Source organism: Talpa occidentalis, unplaced genomic scaffold, assembly GCF_014898055.3.
Source record: "Talpa occidentalis isolate TD23 unplaced genomic scaffold, MPIMG_talOcc4v2.1 talOcc4.15, whole genome shotgun sequence".
Taxonomy (NCBI): Eukaryota; Metazoa; Chordata; class Mammalia; order Eulipotyphla; family Talpidae; genus Talpa; species Talpa occidentalis.
This window is the reverse complement of record NW_023601543.1, coordinates 53,645,637-53,664,037: the sequence shown is the minus strand read 5'-3', so window position 1 is coordinate 53,664,037 and position 18,401 is coordinate 53,645,637. Positions and strand designations below refer to the sequence as shown.

The window sequence follows — 18,401 nt, the reverse complement described above, 5'->3', positions numbered from 1 at the left end:
AGAGTATTGTAAATATTATATTGTAAATACTCTGAGATATGAAAAAGTAAATACAATGAAAAAGTACATGCAATCTGCTGGCAGATTCAGATGTACACCAGAACATTCAGAGATCCACAGATACAGGAAGATATCTACACAGGGCATCATCCCTTTGAAATAAAAAACAAAAACCTGTTCTTTTCAGTGCTTTTCAGTGCGATATCGTGTATAAGTAGTAACACACCAAAGCATCATATATAAACAAATATTTATAGAAATGTGTACATTCATATGCAATCACAAATATCCAAAGTAACAGGAAATCACACATAGCCATTACGTTGTGAGAAATGCAAAGGTAGTAAAACTCTCTTGGCTTCCCTCTCTTTGAAGGCACTACCAGAAACTCAAGCTTGAAACCTGAATGCTAGGAACTAGATGGAAAAAAAATTAGAAAATCTAGATAAAAGATTTCCCTAGAATGGGCCTCCCCTGGTGGTACAGCGGTTGAGCGCTGGGCTGCGAAGCTGCCTGTAGCCTCTGCAGCGCCGGTTCGATCCCCAGCCACTGGCGAGGATCCCACATGGCACACAGACCTCTCCTGCAGTATTTGCTGCTCCCCTCAGAGTGTATTTCATCAGCCTGCCTGTTCTGTTCCCTGCTCTGGCTCTGGTGAATTCTCTCACCCTCCTGCGCTTCTGACTGTACCCAGTGCTTGTATAAATAAATAAATAAATCTTAAAAAAATATTTCCCTAGAAAAATATAAAAAGAGGGCCTCCCTGTTGGTGCAAGGGGTTAAGACACAACCTATGAAGCTATCCGCTGCCACTGCAGCACGAGTTTGATCCCCGGCCTGGGAGCTACCCACATGGTACAACAGACCTCTCCTGAGTCACCTGCTACTCCCCTCAGCAGTGTATTTCAGTCAATCCACCTGTTCTGTTCCCCACTCTGTCTCTGGTGAATCCTCTCATCCCCACACCTCTGGCCTGTACCCCAGTTCTTGTATGCATAAATAAATCTTTTAAAAAAGAAAAATATGAAAAGACAAAAATGGTATAGGAAAAAGTTGAGAACTTGAATAAGGCACTAAGTATTTTTTTAAAGTTTATTTATGTATACAAGAGCTCAGGTGCAGACCAGAGGTGTGGGGGGTGAGAGGATTCAACACAGGCAGAGTGGGGAGCATAACAGGTGGATCTACTGAAACACACTGCTGAGGGGAGCAGTGGGCGAGACAAGAGAGGTCTGCTGCGCCATGAAGGTCAGCTCCCTGGCCAGGGATCTAAATGTCTGCAGTGGCTGCTGATAGCTTCCTAGTGCTGAGACTTAACCCTTTGTGCCACCAGGAGGTCCCCAGGCCTCTAAGTATTAATGAAATTGAAATAATAGACTAGGACCTCCCTTTCCCCTGAATCTAGGCCCAGGTGGGCTAATAGGTACATTATGCGAGATTCTCAAGGAAAAGTTACATCTCTTCTTATAGAAGTTATTTCGGAAAACAGAGGAGAAAGCTGCCCTGCTCATTTTATTAGCTTAATACAATCTTGAAATATTGATTCTAAAACCAAATAAGGACAATAAAAGAAACGAAAATTACAGGTTAATTTCACTTATGAATGTAGACAAAAATCTTTCTTTTTTTAAAGATTTATTTTTTATTTATTTATGCATACAAGAACTGGGGTAGAGGCCAGAGGTGGGGGGCCATGAGAGGATTCACCAGTGACAGAGTGGGGAGCAGAAAACTGCTGAGGGAAACAGTGGGCCAGATAGGAGAGATCTGATGTGCCATGTGGGTTAGCTCCCTGGCCTGCCTGGGAATCGAGCTAATGTTGTAGTGGCTGGCAGTAGCTTGATAGCGTTGTCTTTACCCTAAATAAAATATTAGCTAATCAAATCCAACTGTATGTTAAAAAATACATCACAATAAAATGGAGTTGATTCCAAGAATGCAAGGTGAATTCATGCAACCTCAGAAAATCTATCAGTATAATTTTCCACATTAATAGATTTGAGGAAACTAAGCATATGATTATCTTACTTAATGTAGAAAAAGCATGTCACATGCCTACTTATGATGAAAACTCTTCACAAACTAGGTGTAGAGGATAACATTCTTTTTTATTTTTTTAAAGATTTATTTATTTACACAAGAACTGGGGTACAGGTCAGAGGCATGGGAGGCTGAGAGAATTCACCACAGACAGAGCGGGGAATAGAACAGGCAGACAGACGAAAGATGCTGCTCAGGAGCACAGTGGGCGAGGCAGGAGAGGTCTGCTGTGCCATGTGGGTTTCTCCCTGCCCTGCCAGGAATTGAATCAGCGCTGCAGAGGCTGCGCACAGCTTTGCAGCGCTGCACTCAACCCGCTGTGCCACGGGGAGGCCCTCTTTTTTTGTTTTTTAAGATTTATTTATTTATGCATACAAGAGCTGGGGTACAGGCCAGAGGTGCAGGGAAATTAGAGAATTCACCAGAGACAGAGTGGGGAACAGAACAGGCGGATTAACTGAAGTACACTGCTGAGGGGAGCAGCAGGCGAGACAGGAGACGTCTGCTGTGCATTGTGGGTTTCTTCTTGGCCTGCCGGGGATCAAACTCATGCTGCAGAGGCTGCGGACAGCTTCATAGGTTGCGTCTTAATCCCTTGTGCCACCAGGGAGGCCTGAGGATAACAGTCTTAGCTTGGTAAAAGTCACATACCAAAAACTTACAACATATTTTATGCTAAGTGGAGAAACTTTATATTTCCTTGAAGACTGAAAATAAGACTACATACTTACCCTCACCAACTACTGTTTACACAGACCTGGAAGTCTGGAGCACCTTTATACTACTATAAAGGGAAGAGAAGGAATGAAAGGTGCAATGATTGGAACAGATGAGATAAAACCAACCAGTTTAACAGACATAAAATTAGAATTAAAAACAGTTCAGCAAACTTATCAGGTATGAAATTAACTTATAAAAGTCAATAGTCTTTCTTTACATTAGTAATAAAAAAACTAGAGAAATGTAATTAAAACTAAGATACCTAAAATTCATCATTAGACCAAAATTTAAACTTTTCCAAGTGTCAATATTTGCTACAACCCCCACAAGACTGTATAGTGCAATGCTTTTTATTTTTTTTTAATTTTTAAAAAAATATTTATTTATGCATACAAGAACTGGGGTGCAGGCCAGAGGTGTGCAGGGTGAGAGGAATCACTAGAGACAGAGTGGGGAGCAGAACAGGCAGATCGAATGGAATACACTGCTGAGGGTAGCAGTGAGTGAGATAGGAGAGGTCTGCTGCACGATGTGTGTCACCCCCCTGGCTGGGGATCAAACTCGTGCTGCAGTAGTTGCAGATTGCTTCATAGTGCTGCCTCTTAACCCCTTGGGCCACCAGGGAGGCCTCCTATAGTGCAATGCTTTTTATGTAATAAAGATATAGCTAAACAGAAAATAAACTTAAGATAATATGACAATATTAAAACAAAACATCTTTCATATCAATAAATATAGATGGTCTTAGTTCCCCTATTTAAAGAAAACTACTTTCCTGTCAGATCACTGGGCAAAACCTAAGTGATATATTCAAAAGAGAGAACTAAAACAAATTGATTCAGAAAAGTTAAAAATATAAAAAAGGGGAGCCTCCCTATGGCACAAGGGATTAATTAAGTATAGCACTATGAAGCTATCCACAGCCTCTGCAGCATGATTTTGATCCAGGCCAGGGAGCTGACTCACATGGCTCAGCAGACCTCTCCTGCCTCACCCACTGCTCCCCTCAGCAGTGTATTTCAGTCAGTCTGCCTGCTCTGTTCCCCACTCTGTCTCTGGTGAATCCTCTCACCCCCCACACCTCTGGCCTGTACCCCAGTTCTTGTATGCATAAATAAATCTTTAATATATATGTGCAGATAGACAGATAGATAGATAGATAGATAGATAGATAGATAGATAGACAGATAGATATATAGGCTTCCATGGTGACACAAGGGGTTAAGTCTCAGCACTTATGAAGCTACCCACAGGGCAGCAGAGTAGCGACTGCAGCACAAGTTTGATGATCCCCAACCAGGATGCTAATCCATATGGTGCAGCAGACCTTGCCCACCAGTCCCCTCAGGAGTGTATTTTAGCCTGTCCTCCTGTTCTACTCCCCACTCTGTCTCTGGTGAATCCTCTCACCTTCCGAACCTCTGGCCCACACCCCAGCTCTTGTATGCATAAATAAATCAATCTTTAAAAATATATAAGAAAGGGCCAAGTTACATCAGTAAAATGCAAATAAAGAAAGCAGAGGTTGTATCAGACAAGTTAGTAACTTACATTAAGGGACTGTCAAGGTCATGAGAAATAAAAGAGTGAGGAAGTATAATAGATTGGAGAAGATAAGATGACTAAATGCAATGTGAGATCCTGGATTGGAGTTTGGAAGAGAAAAAGGATGTCAGTGGAAAAATTGGTGAAATCCAAATACAGTCGGCAGTTCAGTTAACAGCAACATGACAATATTAATCTCTTAATTTTGACAAATGTAATCATATAAGCTATTAATATGAGGGACAACTAGGTAAAGAGTATATGGAAACTGTACTATCTTTCTTTTTCAAAAAAATATTTATTTATCTATTTATGCATATAAGAGCTGGGGATGATTCACCAGAGACAGAGTGGGGTACAGAACAGACAGAATGACTGAAATACACTGCTAAGGGGAGCAGCGGGCTAGACAGGAAGGGTCTGCCTCACCAGGTGTGTTGCTCCCTGGCTGGCTGGGGATCGAACTCATGCTGCAGAGGCTGTGGATTGCTTCATAGTGCGGTGCTTAACCCCTTGCGCCACCAGGGAGGCCCCCTGTACTATCTTTACAACTTTTTAAAAAAGATATCATTTATGCATACAAGAGCTGAGGTGTAGGACAGAGGTGCTGGGGGGTGGAGGTGAGAGGAAAGGACAAATAAAAAAGGAAATGAACAATTAATTGGCCATAACCACAGTTAGAGGACATTTTAAATATTACAAAATACTTCCTTACAGAATCATTTTACAGACCTGGAAGAAATGGATAACATCTTTGAAAAGTATAATTTACAAAACCTGACTCTAAAAGAGGAAAGCCTGTACAGACCAATTTCCATGGAAGAAACTATAATGTTATAAAGAGTCACTTTCCCCCTAAAGTACCAGGCCAGAAAGCTTTCATGAGGGAAGTCTATTAATATTAAAAACTAGAAAATTTGGGGCCTTTCTGGTCGTGCAGGGGTTAAAGACAGTGCTATCAAGCCACTCCAGCACAAGTTAGATATCTGGCTGGCTAGGGAGCAGCCCACATGGCATGGAGGACCTCTCCTATCTCACCTGCTGCTCCCCTCTGCTATATTTCAGTAGATCCGCCTGTTTTGCTCCCCACTCTGTCTCTGGTGAATCCCCTCACCTCCCCCCGCCCCCACACCTCTGGCCTGTACCCCTGTTCTTTTATGCATAAATAAATCTTTAATTTTTATTTTCTGGAACAAGATAAGGAAAGAATATCTTCAATTTTTTTATGAAGTGAGTATAATATTGATACCAAAATCTGACAGAGATTCCACAAGAAAAAAAAAAAGATATAGACCATACTTCGCTTATGAATATCAGTGTAAAATCCTAAATACGGAATATCAGTGTAAAATCCTAAATACGGAATCCATGACTATGTGGAATTTATTCCAAAAACACAAAATCATTCAATGTTAGAAAATTCATTAATGAAATCCAACATATTAAAGGAGAAAAATCATATTATCACTTTCAGGATGCCAAAGAATCATTTGACAAAATTCAACACCCATTTTTCATGAAAACAATCACTTTAAGAGAAGTATATGATCTTTCCTTGATATAATTATGTGTGTATGTGTACATCTATATCTACATCTATATCTATATCCATAACTATCTATAACTACATCTATATCTATATCTATCACTACATATCTTCAAATCCAGCAAGCCTGCATTTTACTAACTAGGAAATACTTGCAGCATTTACATGCTGAAATAAAAAAAACAGGTAAGGGTATCTACTCTCTCCATTATAATTTAATTTTGTATTGGAGGTAGCAAGCATTGTAGTTAGATTAGGGATAAAAATTGGAAGAATATTCCAATAATAGAGGGGGTAAAGCTATCATTACTTATAGATGAGATTATATAATCAAAAAACCCAAGCAAACCAATAGAAAGATTACTACAGACAAGAGAACTCTGTAAGGCAGCCTGATACAAAATTAATGTATGAAAATCATTTAATTAAAAGATATACAGAAGAGAACAAATAACAAATGAGATAAAATATATTTATTATAGCAACAAATAAGATAAAATATTGAGTCAGTTGGGGCTGCCATAACAGAATACCATAGACTGGGTAGCTCACAAACAACAGAAATTTATTTCTCATAGTCCTAGAGGCTGGGATCAAATACAAGATCAGATCAAGACCCTGGCAAATTTGATGAGGATTATCTTCCTGGTTCATAGATGGCCATTTTCTAGCTCTGTCCTAATATAGTGGAAGGGACAAGGGAGCTTTCTAGGGTCTCCTTGCTCAGGACATTAATCCCATTAAAAGGTTAAGGTTCTCATGACCTAAACACCTCCTCCCAAAGGCTCCACCTCCAAATACCATCACATTGAGGATTAGGTTTCATCTTCATGAATTTTGTGACAAACAAATATGTAGTCTATGGAAAATACCTGGAAACAAACTTAATAAGAAATATCCAAAACCTTTATGAGAAAACATTTCCAAGACTCTGAAGGGACAAATAGAAAGGAATCTCATATTCCTTAACAGTAAGACTCAAAATCATGAAGATGTCAAACTAATTATAAATTTAGCATAAACTCATTAAAATGCCTGTTTTCTTTTTCTGAAACCTGACAAATTTCTTTCTTAAGATTTTATTTATTTATACATACAAGAACTGGGGTACAGGTCAGAGTTGTGGGGGTGGTGGTGAGAGGGTTTACCAGAGACAGAGTGGGGAACAGAATAGGCAGACTGACTGAAATACACTGCTGAGGGGAGCAGCGGGTGAGTCAGGAGAGGTCTGCTGCGCCATGTGGGTTGCTCCCTGGCTGGGGATCAAACTCGTGCTGTAGTGGCTGTGGCGAGCTTCATAGGTTGTGTCTTAAGCCCTTGTGCCACCAGGGAGACCCTGAAACCAGACAAATTGATTTAAAGTCCACATCAGGAAAAAAACCAACCAAGCACAGTCAGGATGGTAAGGATATCTCTGAAAAGGAAGAACAACAATGGGGGTCTATTGCTACATAAATGTTAAGTAAAAAATCAAAATGAATATTTATGTACCAAAACTTAGAGTTTATGGGTCATCTGGGAGGTTCTACTATCGGTATTAGGCAGTTGACCTCAAGTGGGCTAGTTCATGATTTTTTCTTGAAGTTGGTGGTTTGGCTGGAGGTTGATTTGTGATAGGATGCCTTGGCTGGGATGATCAGGCTCAGTTCTACATGTCTGTCATGTCCCTTCAGCAGGCAAGCAAGGGTATATTCTCATAGCAGTGGCAGGGACCCAAGAGAGGAAGCAGAAAATGCAAGAGCTTTTTCAAGTTTCTGTTTATATCAAGTTTGCTACTTTTCCCTTAGTTAAAGCAAAACTCAGTATAGGAAGACACTACCAAAAGAGATACAGAGACAAGATATATTGGAATCATAAATACAAAGTATTACAAAACTATGACTCAAAAATTTAGAATCCATAAAAAATAGGAAAATTTGTTTACATAAAAATAAAACAGCATTTGCTTGGGAAAAATCCTTTAACAAAGGCTAAAGAATGACTAATTGGAAAAAAAAAAAGACAACTGATGTTCACAAAGGTCTTATCTTTTTTTATTATATAAACAGTGACTTATAGTTCTTTGCATCTGCACAAAGTTTTAGAAATTAAGGAAAGGCCAACAACCCAGGAGAAAAAAATGGACAAATGACATAAACAGACAATTCACAGAAAAAGTCACAAAATGACCCTTAAACATATGAAAATATGCTCAACCTTACCTATAAGAGAGATGTAAATTAAAACTACAACAAGGTACCATTTCTCCCCTATCCCATTGTCAAAAATCTAAAATGTCTTTAACAATACATTTTATTGGGGCCTCCCTCATGGCACAGGGATTAAAGTCTCAGTGCTATAGCCAGCCACTCTGACATGAGTTTGATCCCAGGCCAGGGAGCTAACCAACAAGGCACAGCAGACCTTTCCTTTCTTGCCCCACCTGATGCTTCCCTCAGCAGTATGTCTCAGTAGATCTGCCAGTTCTGTTCCCCACTGTGTCTGGTGAATCCTCTCACTCCCCCCCTCCCACCCGACCTCTGGCTTAAACCACAGTTCTTGTATGCATAAAATATAAAAATAAATCTTTAAAAAAGTACGTTTTATTGGTGAGAGACAGATGAAACAGATAAATTCACACTTGGATAGTAAGTGCAAATGGTACACCTATGGAGGGAAATTTTAGCAATATCTACCAAAACTACAAATGTAACTCTTGGAATTTATCTTAAAGAAATATCTGCAAATGTATGAAGTATCTATTCACTGTGGCACTGTTTGTAATACCAAAAACCTAAAAATATCCCAAGTATCCATCAATACGGGACCTATGGATGCTAAATACTGCACATCCACATAATGTTAGGCATTGAGGAAGTACTCTATGTACCTTCATAGAGTGACTTTCTGTGTACTAGAAACTCTAATGCTCTGATTTGGAAAGACTTCCAGGATGTATTATTAAGTGACAAAAGCAACATGTGTAACAATATGGATATTATGTCACCTGTGTAGGAAAGGGGGAGATGGAATAGGATACATTTAAATTTGTTTGTATCTGTGTAAAGAAACAATGGAAGGATACAAAATAAACTAATAAAATTGATAAGGGGGGGCATAAATGGTTGCAACTGGGTGGAATAGACAGGTGTCCACAATGACATTTTATGTAGTTTGGATATTCAAAAGTATATTATATACTTAAAAATAAATATAAGTAAATTATTCAAAATAGTAACTAAAAATACTATAAAGCAACTATGAATTAAATGAGTAAAAATACATACCAATTTCAGAGAAAATTTTAAACTCTTAATAAAGTGTACAGGTGTATACTTTATAATAAAGTATACTTAATAAAGTAAAAGGTGAACCGAACAGATAGGGAGATAGCCCGTGGATGGAGCAAGCTAATATGATGTCAACTCCCCCAATTAATCTATAAATTCAATGTGATGCTAATCAAACTTTCAGTTGGGATTTTTAAGAGATTGGTAAACTTTTCAAAAATTATGTAGAGGGCCTCCCCTGGTGGCACAGCGGTTGAGCGCTGGGCTGCGAGGCTGCCCGCAGCCTCTGCAGCGCTGGTTCATTCCCCCGCCACCGGCGAGGGTCCCACAAAACAAAACAAAACAAAACAAAACAAAACAGAAAAATAAAAATTATGTAGCGATATAGCTAAGACAAAAGAGGAAGGACTTGTCCTATCAGATATTAAGATATATCACAAAATATTAGTGCATGAACAGAAACTGACCTGTGTGTGTTTCATAATATATGAAAAAAAATGGCATGGCAAATTAAGGAAAAAGGAGGGATTGTTTAGTATTTGATGGTGGAAAATACAGTTTATGATGTGGATAAAATAGAACTGCATCCCTATCTATTGCCACATGTGAGAATGGATTCCAGATGGATTAAAAACTAAAGGTGAAAGGTAAAACTATAAAGTTAATAGAAAAAAAGTAGAATATCTTTGTGATCTAGGAGGGACTTACTCTTTAAATAGAATCCCAAACCCTCAAATTTAATGAATTTAACTACAACAAAATTAATAATTTCTGTTCAAAGAAGACTATCATGGGCAAATTTAAAATAGGGAGAGAATATTTGCAATGTCTGAAACTGACAGGGGACTAACATGTATACTTTATGAGGAAATCTAGCAAATCAACAGGAAAGATAGGAAGAACCCCAATAGAAAAAAATGGGCCAACTCTACAAGCAGGCAGTTTATAGAAGAGGCATTTAACACACATACAAGATGTTAACATTTATTAGAGAAATGCAAACTACAACAAAATATTTTTTAAGGATTTATTTATTTATGCATACAAGAACTGGGATACAGGCCAGAGGTATGGGAGGGTGAGAGGATTCACCAGAGACAGAATAGGGAGCAGAACAGGTAGACTGACTTAAATACACTGTTGAGGGGAGCAGCAGGGGAGTCAGGAGAGGTCTGCTGTGCCATGTGGGTCACCTCCCTGCCCAGGGATTGAACTCATATAGCAGTGGCTGTGGATAGCTTCATAGTGCTGCATCTTAACCTTTTGCGCCACCAGGGAGGCCACTATAACAAAATATTAACTTTATACTGATAGACTAGCAAAAACTAGAAAGCTGGAAAATGTCAAATGTTAGTGAGGATGTAGGGATACAGGGCTCCTTGCATGCTGATGGTAAGTGTGGACTGGTGTAACCATCCCTGAGAACCATCTAGCAGTACTGATGCATTTAGTCAAACTAAGTATGCATTCACACTATATGACTAAATACTTTGCTCCTGTATGTATGTTCCAAAAGAAATTATCCTAATGGGCCAATAAGGAGGCATGCACAACTATGTCATCACAGTATTATTTGTGATATTGGGGAGCTGGAGGCAATCTTACTGTCCATTACTGGGGGAATGTTCAGGAGAATGTGGCAAAGGCATGCTGTGGTTATCATGAATAGTCAGAGGCAGTGGACTAGATATATACACAGTAACATGCATAGACCTTACAAATACAAGGTTGAATGAAAAACAGTAAGAAACAGAATGAGAGATGACATTTATATAAAATAAACACACAGAGTATCCTCCAAAGTGGCAACCTGATTATGATGTGTCTCCTAAGGTTGAAACAATATGAAGTAAGTAATATCTACTCTACTGTAGGTTCTATATGCATTATTACTGAACGTATTTAATCTGAATCTAGTTATGTGGAATTGTTACAGGGCAGGGAGAGGGGCACCCCAGACCCCACAAACCTGCCTGCACTAAATAGGTTCTGCCATCTGCCGCATCAACACAAAACATATAAGACTTTAATGAAAAAGAACTTTAATACAATTAATAAACAATACAGGAAAGGCAAAGAATATAGTTTCTGAATCAAGCACCCAAAGTTACCCATCCCCCTTGTGGGTAAAAGTCCACCCAAGCAGGATTGGCCCAGAACAAGGCCCCAAAGCCTGCCACAAGTCTAAACCATCTTCCAGTGGGGACCCACAGGAAAGGATCAGAAACAACCAGACAAGTCTGGAAGGAAAATAGAAAAATCAAAATCAAGACAAAAACCACCATTGTCACCTCCCCAAGGGTCTCTCATCCACATCCGTGTCAACCAGTCCATTACCAAAAGGCAAGCACAGTTTCTTCATGTGTCTCTCAGCTCCATGTGCCTCCTCCAGGTCTCCTTCTGGCTCTCCATCATGCTTCCTTCCTTCTCAGTCTCCTCTGCAGCTTCTTCTCTCTTTGCTCAGCTCCACCCTCCTTTTGGGTGGGGCAGGAAACCTGGAACCTCACCCTTTCCTGGGCACCACCCTGTTACAAAAAGAGCAGACACATCCACAATGTGGGACATTCTAAGCTTGGACTCTTCAAAAATATCAGTGTAATAAAAACACAGAACATATGTGGGTACTGCTAACCTTGATAGCTCCTGGGATCAAAAACTAAGAGCAGATCTAAAAACATTTTTGGCACAACTGAAAACTTTGAATATAGGGTATATTTGCTATAATTATTAAATTATTATTAAATTTTGATAGGAGTTATAATAGTTTTGTGGTTATTTAGGAGAATGTTCTTATTCTCGTAGATGCCTGCTGAATTATGAGGTAAAGTATTATACTGTCTTCAACTTTCAAATGGTTCATCAAAAATAAAATGTATCCAGGGCCTCCCTGGTTGCACAAGGGGTTAAGACACAACCTATGAAGCTATCCTCAGCCACTGCAGCACAAGTTCGATCCCCAGCCAGGGAGCCACCCACATGGCGCAGCAGACATCTGACTTGCCCGCTGCTCTCCTCAGCAGTGTAGTTCAGTCAATCTGCCTGTTCTGTTCCCCACTCTGTCTCTGGTGAATCCGCTCATCCCCCCCATACATTTGGCCTGTACCCCAGTTCTTGTATGCATAAATAAACCTAAAAAAATATTTAAAAAATGTATACATATGCATATAAAGAGAAGTAGAGCCAATCTGGCAAAATATTAAAGGCATATGGGCTTTCACAGTATTATTCTTTCAACTTTTCTAAATTTTGAAAAATCGAAATATAAAAATTTTGGTGAAATACATGCACTTAGAACAATAATACACATTTTTCAAGAACACATATAAACAAAAAGATACACATAAAACAGCATAGAATGGTTGCCTACAAGGAGGGAAATGAGAGTAGGAAGTAGAGATAAAAGCAATTTAAAAGCAACAAAAACCTCTCCCTAAAATAATACATATTCACTGAATACTGGGAAAACAGAGATAAACACAATAAAGAAAACTAAATTCACCAATAATTTCATTTCTGTCAGTAGTTCTCACAATGTAGTACCTGAATTAGCAGCAGTAGTTTCATCATCATCACTTGAGAACTTGTTGGATATTTGAATTCTTGGGCCTCACACCAGACTTACCGAGACATAACTGAGTGTGGAGCCCAATAACTGGTGTATTCACAGTTGTTTCTGATGCAGGCCAAAGTCCAAGAACCACTGGTATAGATTTAATCACCATTATTTTTTTAAAGATTTATTTTATTTATTTATGCATATAAGAACTGGGGTAGAGGCCAGAGGTGGTGGGTGAACCGGGATGAGAGGATTCACCAGAGACAGAGTGGGGAACAGAATAGGTGGATCCACTGAAATACACTGCTGAGGGGAGCAGTGGGTGAGACAGGAGAGTCTGCTGCGCCATTTGGGTTAGCTCCCTGGCTGGGGATAGCACTCAGGCCACAGCAGTGATAGAGATGAGACTTAACCTGTGCGCCACCAGGGAGGCCCTAATCACCATTAATTTTATTGCAGTTCCTCACAGTTTTTATCAAAAACTTCAGGCATACAAATAATTACAGAGAATAATATAAAAATAATATATATAAATATAATCATATCCATGTATCTATTGCTCAGATAAAATATCAAACATTTTGTTCCTTTTTTTCCCCCAGAGATAATCTCCATTCTGCATCTGGATTCAATTCCATTTAAAAAATATTGTATATATATATATATATATATATATATACACTTTATATACATCATAGTACATTGTTTTCTAGATTTTAAAAATTTATATAGTCTCATACTTCATGTATCCTCTGCAACTTGTATTTTATCTCAGCATGTGCTTTTGAATTTTTTTAAAAAAAATTTTTAAACATTTATTTATACAAGAACCAGGGTACAGGTCAGATATGCGGGAGGGTATGAGGATTCACCAGCGACAGAGCAGGGAAAAGAACAGGCAGACTGACAAAATACACCGCTGAGGGGAGCAGCAGGCAAGACGGGAGAGGTCTGCCACACCATGTGGGACCCTCGCTGGCCGGCCATGATCGAACCGGCGCTGCAGAGGCTGCGGACAGCTTCACAGTACTATGCTCACCTGCCTGCGCCACCATGGGAGGCCCTGCTTTTGAAATTCATCTGGGTTGGGACCTCCCTGGTGGTGCAAGGGGTTAAGACACAACCTATGAAGCTGTTTGCAACCACTGCAACTCGAGTTTGATCCCCAGCCAGGGAGCTACCCACATGGCACAGCGGACCTCTCCTGACTCACCCCCTGCTCCCCTCAGCAGTGTATTTCAGTCAGTCTGCCTGTTCTGTTCCCCACTCTGTCTCTGGTGAGTCCTCTCACCCCTCCACACCTCTGGCCTGTACCCAGTTCTTGTATGCATAAATACATAAATATTTAAAAAAAAGAAATTTATCTGGGTTGATACAGCAAGTCTGGTTCATTTATTTCCACTGTTGTATAGTATTCTGCCATGTGGTTGGACCTTCATTTATTCATTCCACTGTTGCAGTGAATATTTTTGCACATGCCTCCTGTGCATATGTACCAAAATTTCTCTAGGACTTAAAGTCTAGGCGAGATCTACCTATCTACTATCTGTCTCATTTTTCTCTTATAGCTTTGAAACTTTGTGTAAAAAATCCTTTCAGAGTTGTAGGTGAAACGATATTCTTCAGCCTCTTATATGGAAGTAAGTAGGGACCCACCTTTATTTTTCTCCTTATGCTATCTACTAAAATGTCTATTTCCCATCGATTCATGGTACAGACCTATAAACTCACCCATATAACAAAAATTTGCTGAAGCCTGACTTGTTCAGGCTTGTGCTGGGTCTTATTGAGGAATCCAAGTTATATGGCTCCTAGTCTTAGGGATTTCAGTCTCCTGTGGAAATAGTCACATAAATGATTACAGTATTAAGTCATAAGTGTGACAAAGCACTGAGTTTCTAAGCCAGCTGGGAACGTTCACAGAAGTCACAAGTTCTAGGTCTTAACGAAACACAAAGAACATGCTAACTCAGAGAGGAAAGGTGAAAGTGGCCAGCGCTGGTGTGGGATCCAGGGTTTTGCTTGTGTCTAAGATGAGAGATCAGAAGACTTCCACAAATGTAGAGGCAGTGAGCCCTTTGTATGTTAGATGTAAGAGTAGATAGAGGGCCTCCCTGGTGGCACAGGCGGTTGAGCGCAGTGCTGTGAAGCTGTCTGCAGCCTCTGCAGTGCCAGCTTGATCCCCGCCAGCTGCCGAGCAACGCACATGGTGCGGCAGACCTCTCCTGTCCGCCCACCTCCCCGCTGCTCCCCTCAGCAGTGTATTTCCTCAGTCTGCCTGTTCTGCTCCCTACTCTGTCTCTGGTGAGTCCTCTCACTCTCCCGCGCATCTGGGCTGTACCCCAGCTTTTGTATAAAAATAAATAAATCTTTTTTTTTTAAAAAAAAGAGTAGATAGAGGGGGCTCATTTTCTGTCTGGATGTACCTGAATTGGAGGACTTAACTACTATCAGTAAATAGATGTTTCCATTTACAAATATTTACTGTTTTTAAGTTTCTAGCCAGGTCAGGAGTTCCTTAAGATGGCTTCTTAAGAAATCCTTACTTGACCCCATTTTAGAGATATTTCATTCCCTACTGCAGATGCCACCCCTGGGCCTGAGGGAAACAGAGAGGAAGGGGAGAGGAAAAACATGTGGGTAAGGCTTCCAGTTATGCCACTCATGGGTCTGGCAATGACTCTGAACTTATGCAGAAAGAGCTCAAAGTGGCTGCCATGGGGTTTATCTGGGACCCCGCAAGCTGGGAAGGTTGTTGGGAACAGCTAGCCAAGTCACTTTAGGTGAGGAGTACTCGGCAAGACATGTGACCCGGGCAGCCATTTTCTCACACCCTGAACGTCGCCATCTTCCACACAGACAAAGACACTTTTCCCCACCATTGTCTGATTCACTAATGGTGATGGCCTTTTCGCTAAGATTCGGGAACACCAAAATTTAGGCCCAGGCAAAGGCCTGCTGGCAAGTTCTTGGGCTTATAAATCAGTTTCAAAACTACACAAGTGGAACCGCTGCCGCCCTCCCCACAGCTTCCCAGCCTCCCTCCTCCCTCCTTGGCTATTTCCTTACCTTCCCCCGCAGCCTGGAGGCGGGGCCCGCGCCTCTGCCAGGAAGGGACCGGCGGGCTCGAGCTGTCAATCAGAATCCCCGCCCCCGAGACGCCCAGAGGGCGGAGCCGCACGCCTCAAAGCTGGGATCCGGAAGTCAGAGCCCAGCGGCGCAAGCGCAGCTCCTGGGCCAACTGTGTTGTGATAGCCTTTCCTTTCTGATCTCCGCCGGAAGTGGAGGTAAGAGACGACTCTGTTTTTTCTCTTGCTGTGCGCTCGCCCACCCAGCCTGCCGCATGGTATAGATTGTCTATTTGAGGTGAAACCAGAGACGTCCTTCATCCTGGAACAGAGAGGTAAAAAAAATCGGCTCTCTTCCAAGGTAGAAGGGCCTAGGTAAGGGGCAGGAATCACTTAGCACGTGGAGATGCGCCCAGATGCAGTCTTGCGGGAACCTACCCCATCCAGACAGGTGTTTACCCTAGACACAGTGTGTAGATAGTCACAGACCCCGCTTCAGTGGTAGAGAGACCGTCGCCTTCCACCCTTTGTTAAGTGAGGATCCCATTGCTCACTCTGGCATCGACCCATATAGACCTGTCTCCCTCCTCGTAAGGCTGGAGGTGGAGTCCTCTGCTGGCGCTAAGGTACACTGACCTGCCTCCACCCACCTCGGTCTTATTGCAGACTTTGATATATTCCTCCTCAGAATAGAGGGCCTCAGAAATGTTTAATATACAGAGTGAGGGAACCGCCTACCATTCCTGTCATGAAGTAGAGACCTCCCTGTCTCACCCCAGAGTAACTGGCCCCGCCCCCACTCCTGCAGTGACCATGGAGCCCCCCCTCCCCAAAGTTGTTGGTGCTGCACAGAGCCACACAGATATCCCCTTTCTCCTAGGCCAGAGTAAGTACCCATTGTGGAAAAGCAGAACCGACTTCTCTCCTCCCCCTGGGCCAACAGGCACTGGTTTACAGAATTTATGAAGGCCCTGCAGTAAAGACAAACAGACCTTAACTCCAGAGAGACTGTTAGATTTGGCCTTCATGTGCCCCATGCAGAGGATAAGATTTGTTCTCTTTTTGAGCTAGGCACATATCATCCCTCCCCCCAGGATTTAGAATCCCTGAATATAGCAAGGGAGAGACCCTAAGGGAGCAGGGAGATGCAGCTCCTTCTCCTTGCAGTGTTGGGAGGCGGTGGCATTACCAATCACTCTATAGTTCAAGCATGTGGACTCTTCCCTTACCCAAGGGGGACGAGCTCAGATCTCTTTACACCCAGGTTACCTCTTCCCCACCCCCCAAGAGCTGATCCTTTCAATTTATTGCTGAGTAGCACCCCCCCCACAGAGAACCAAAGGTCTTGTTCCCTCTGATGTTAGCTCACTGCTGACTTCAGCCCATATAAAAGTAGGCAGATCTTCCCCATCTTATCTCCTGTGGAATGGTCTAGAATGGCTCACTGCAGGCAGGGTACATACTCCACTCAAGCAAAGCTGCATAATTCCCCCTGTGTTAGTGTGGCACTAATGCTACCTTATGGTGGAAGCAGGCATTTCATTCCCACTCTGCATTCCTCTCCAGGGTAAAGAGACTCAGAACCAACCTGTGTACAATTCAGAAATGTACACCTCTCTCCACCTCTGCAAACACCCACTGTACCAGTTTTCCCAGTTTCTCTACACCACAGAGTAGAGTGACAAAAAGCATCTTATGCCCTCCCCTTTGCCCCAGTCACCAAGGACTAAACCCCAATCTCACTTGCAGGCACAAATTTTTTTCCCTCTCCAAGATTTTGTACTGATCTCAGTCCACATAGACACACAGGTTTCAAAGCCCTGTGCTGAGGTCCCTTTCCTCCAGGGATTTGTCTTCCCCACCCCTTCCAGAGTAGATGAGACACAGAACCCTCTACTTGGGAAAAGAGGTACTATTAACACCCTATGTAGAAATAGATCTTCCTTGCATCCTCCCTTCCCTCAGCATAGAGGGGTTTAATGCTAGGCCCTTACCTAGGGTATATAACACTATAGGATGGGGGATTGGAGATCACTGACCCCCATCTAATGAATTGAGGTAGTAACTCCATAGAGGAAGAGAGGTTAAAGACTTGCCTCCCTTTGGGTATTGTGAAGTTTCCTTCTCTGTGTAGGCTTACCAGGCCCTAGTTCCAGTATTGCCCCTTCTCCCATTTCCTCTAAATTTTTGGGCTTTCTTAGCAGGCATGTGTAATCGTGGTTCTCTGTCTTCAAATTAGTTCTCTCCCATTTCTACAGGTAGAAAGTCTGCAAATTTGAATCTACTTGCTTTCAACTGGTTATCATGATGAAACTTAGACACAGTGAGTTTCTTCTACCACTTGTTCCCAATCTTAAGCTTTAAGGAGTATTCTTAGTATTTCAGGGCAACTTTTAAGAATTGCTCAGTTTTTACCACATCATTGTCTGTCTTTTACACCTGGTATCATTGTTGTGTTTCTCACTTCCTTTTGAGGCAGTGCTTCCCTTATCCGCCATTCCCATTGTACAGGTCATGATTTAATGAGTTAAAATAGCTAAAATACTGGGAACAGTGCCTGGAACATAAACTCTGTAAGTATTGTAAATGTTGACTTGAAACCTTTAGCCTTGTATTTCTCTTTGGAATGTAGCCCCTGCAGAGGATGCATACTCTGT

General features: G+C 41.4%; 1 protein-coding gene across 1 annotated transcript in view; it reads left to right on the top strand.

Annotated features, from left to right (window-relative positions):
- GNL3L (G protein nucleolar 3 like) overlaps positions 1–18,401 on the top strand; it is a 46,600-nt gene that overhangs the window by 7,043 nt on the left and 21,156 nt on the right. The window contains exon 2 of the mRNA XM_037512346.2: positions 15,758–15,963. The gene's annotated coding sequence lies outside the window, so the exon portion shown is untranslated. The remainder of the gene's footprint in view (positions 1–15,757; positions 15,964–18,401) is intronic.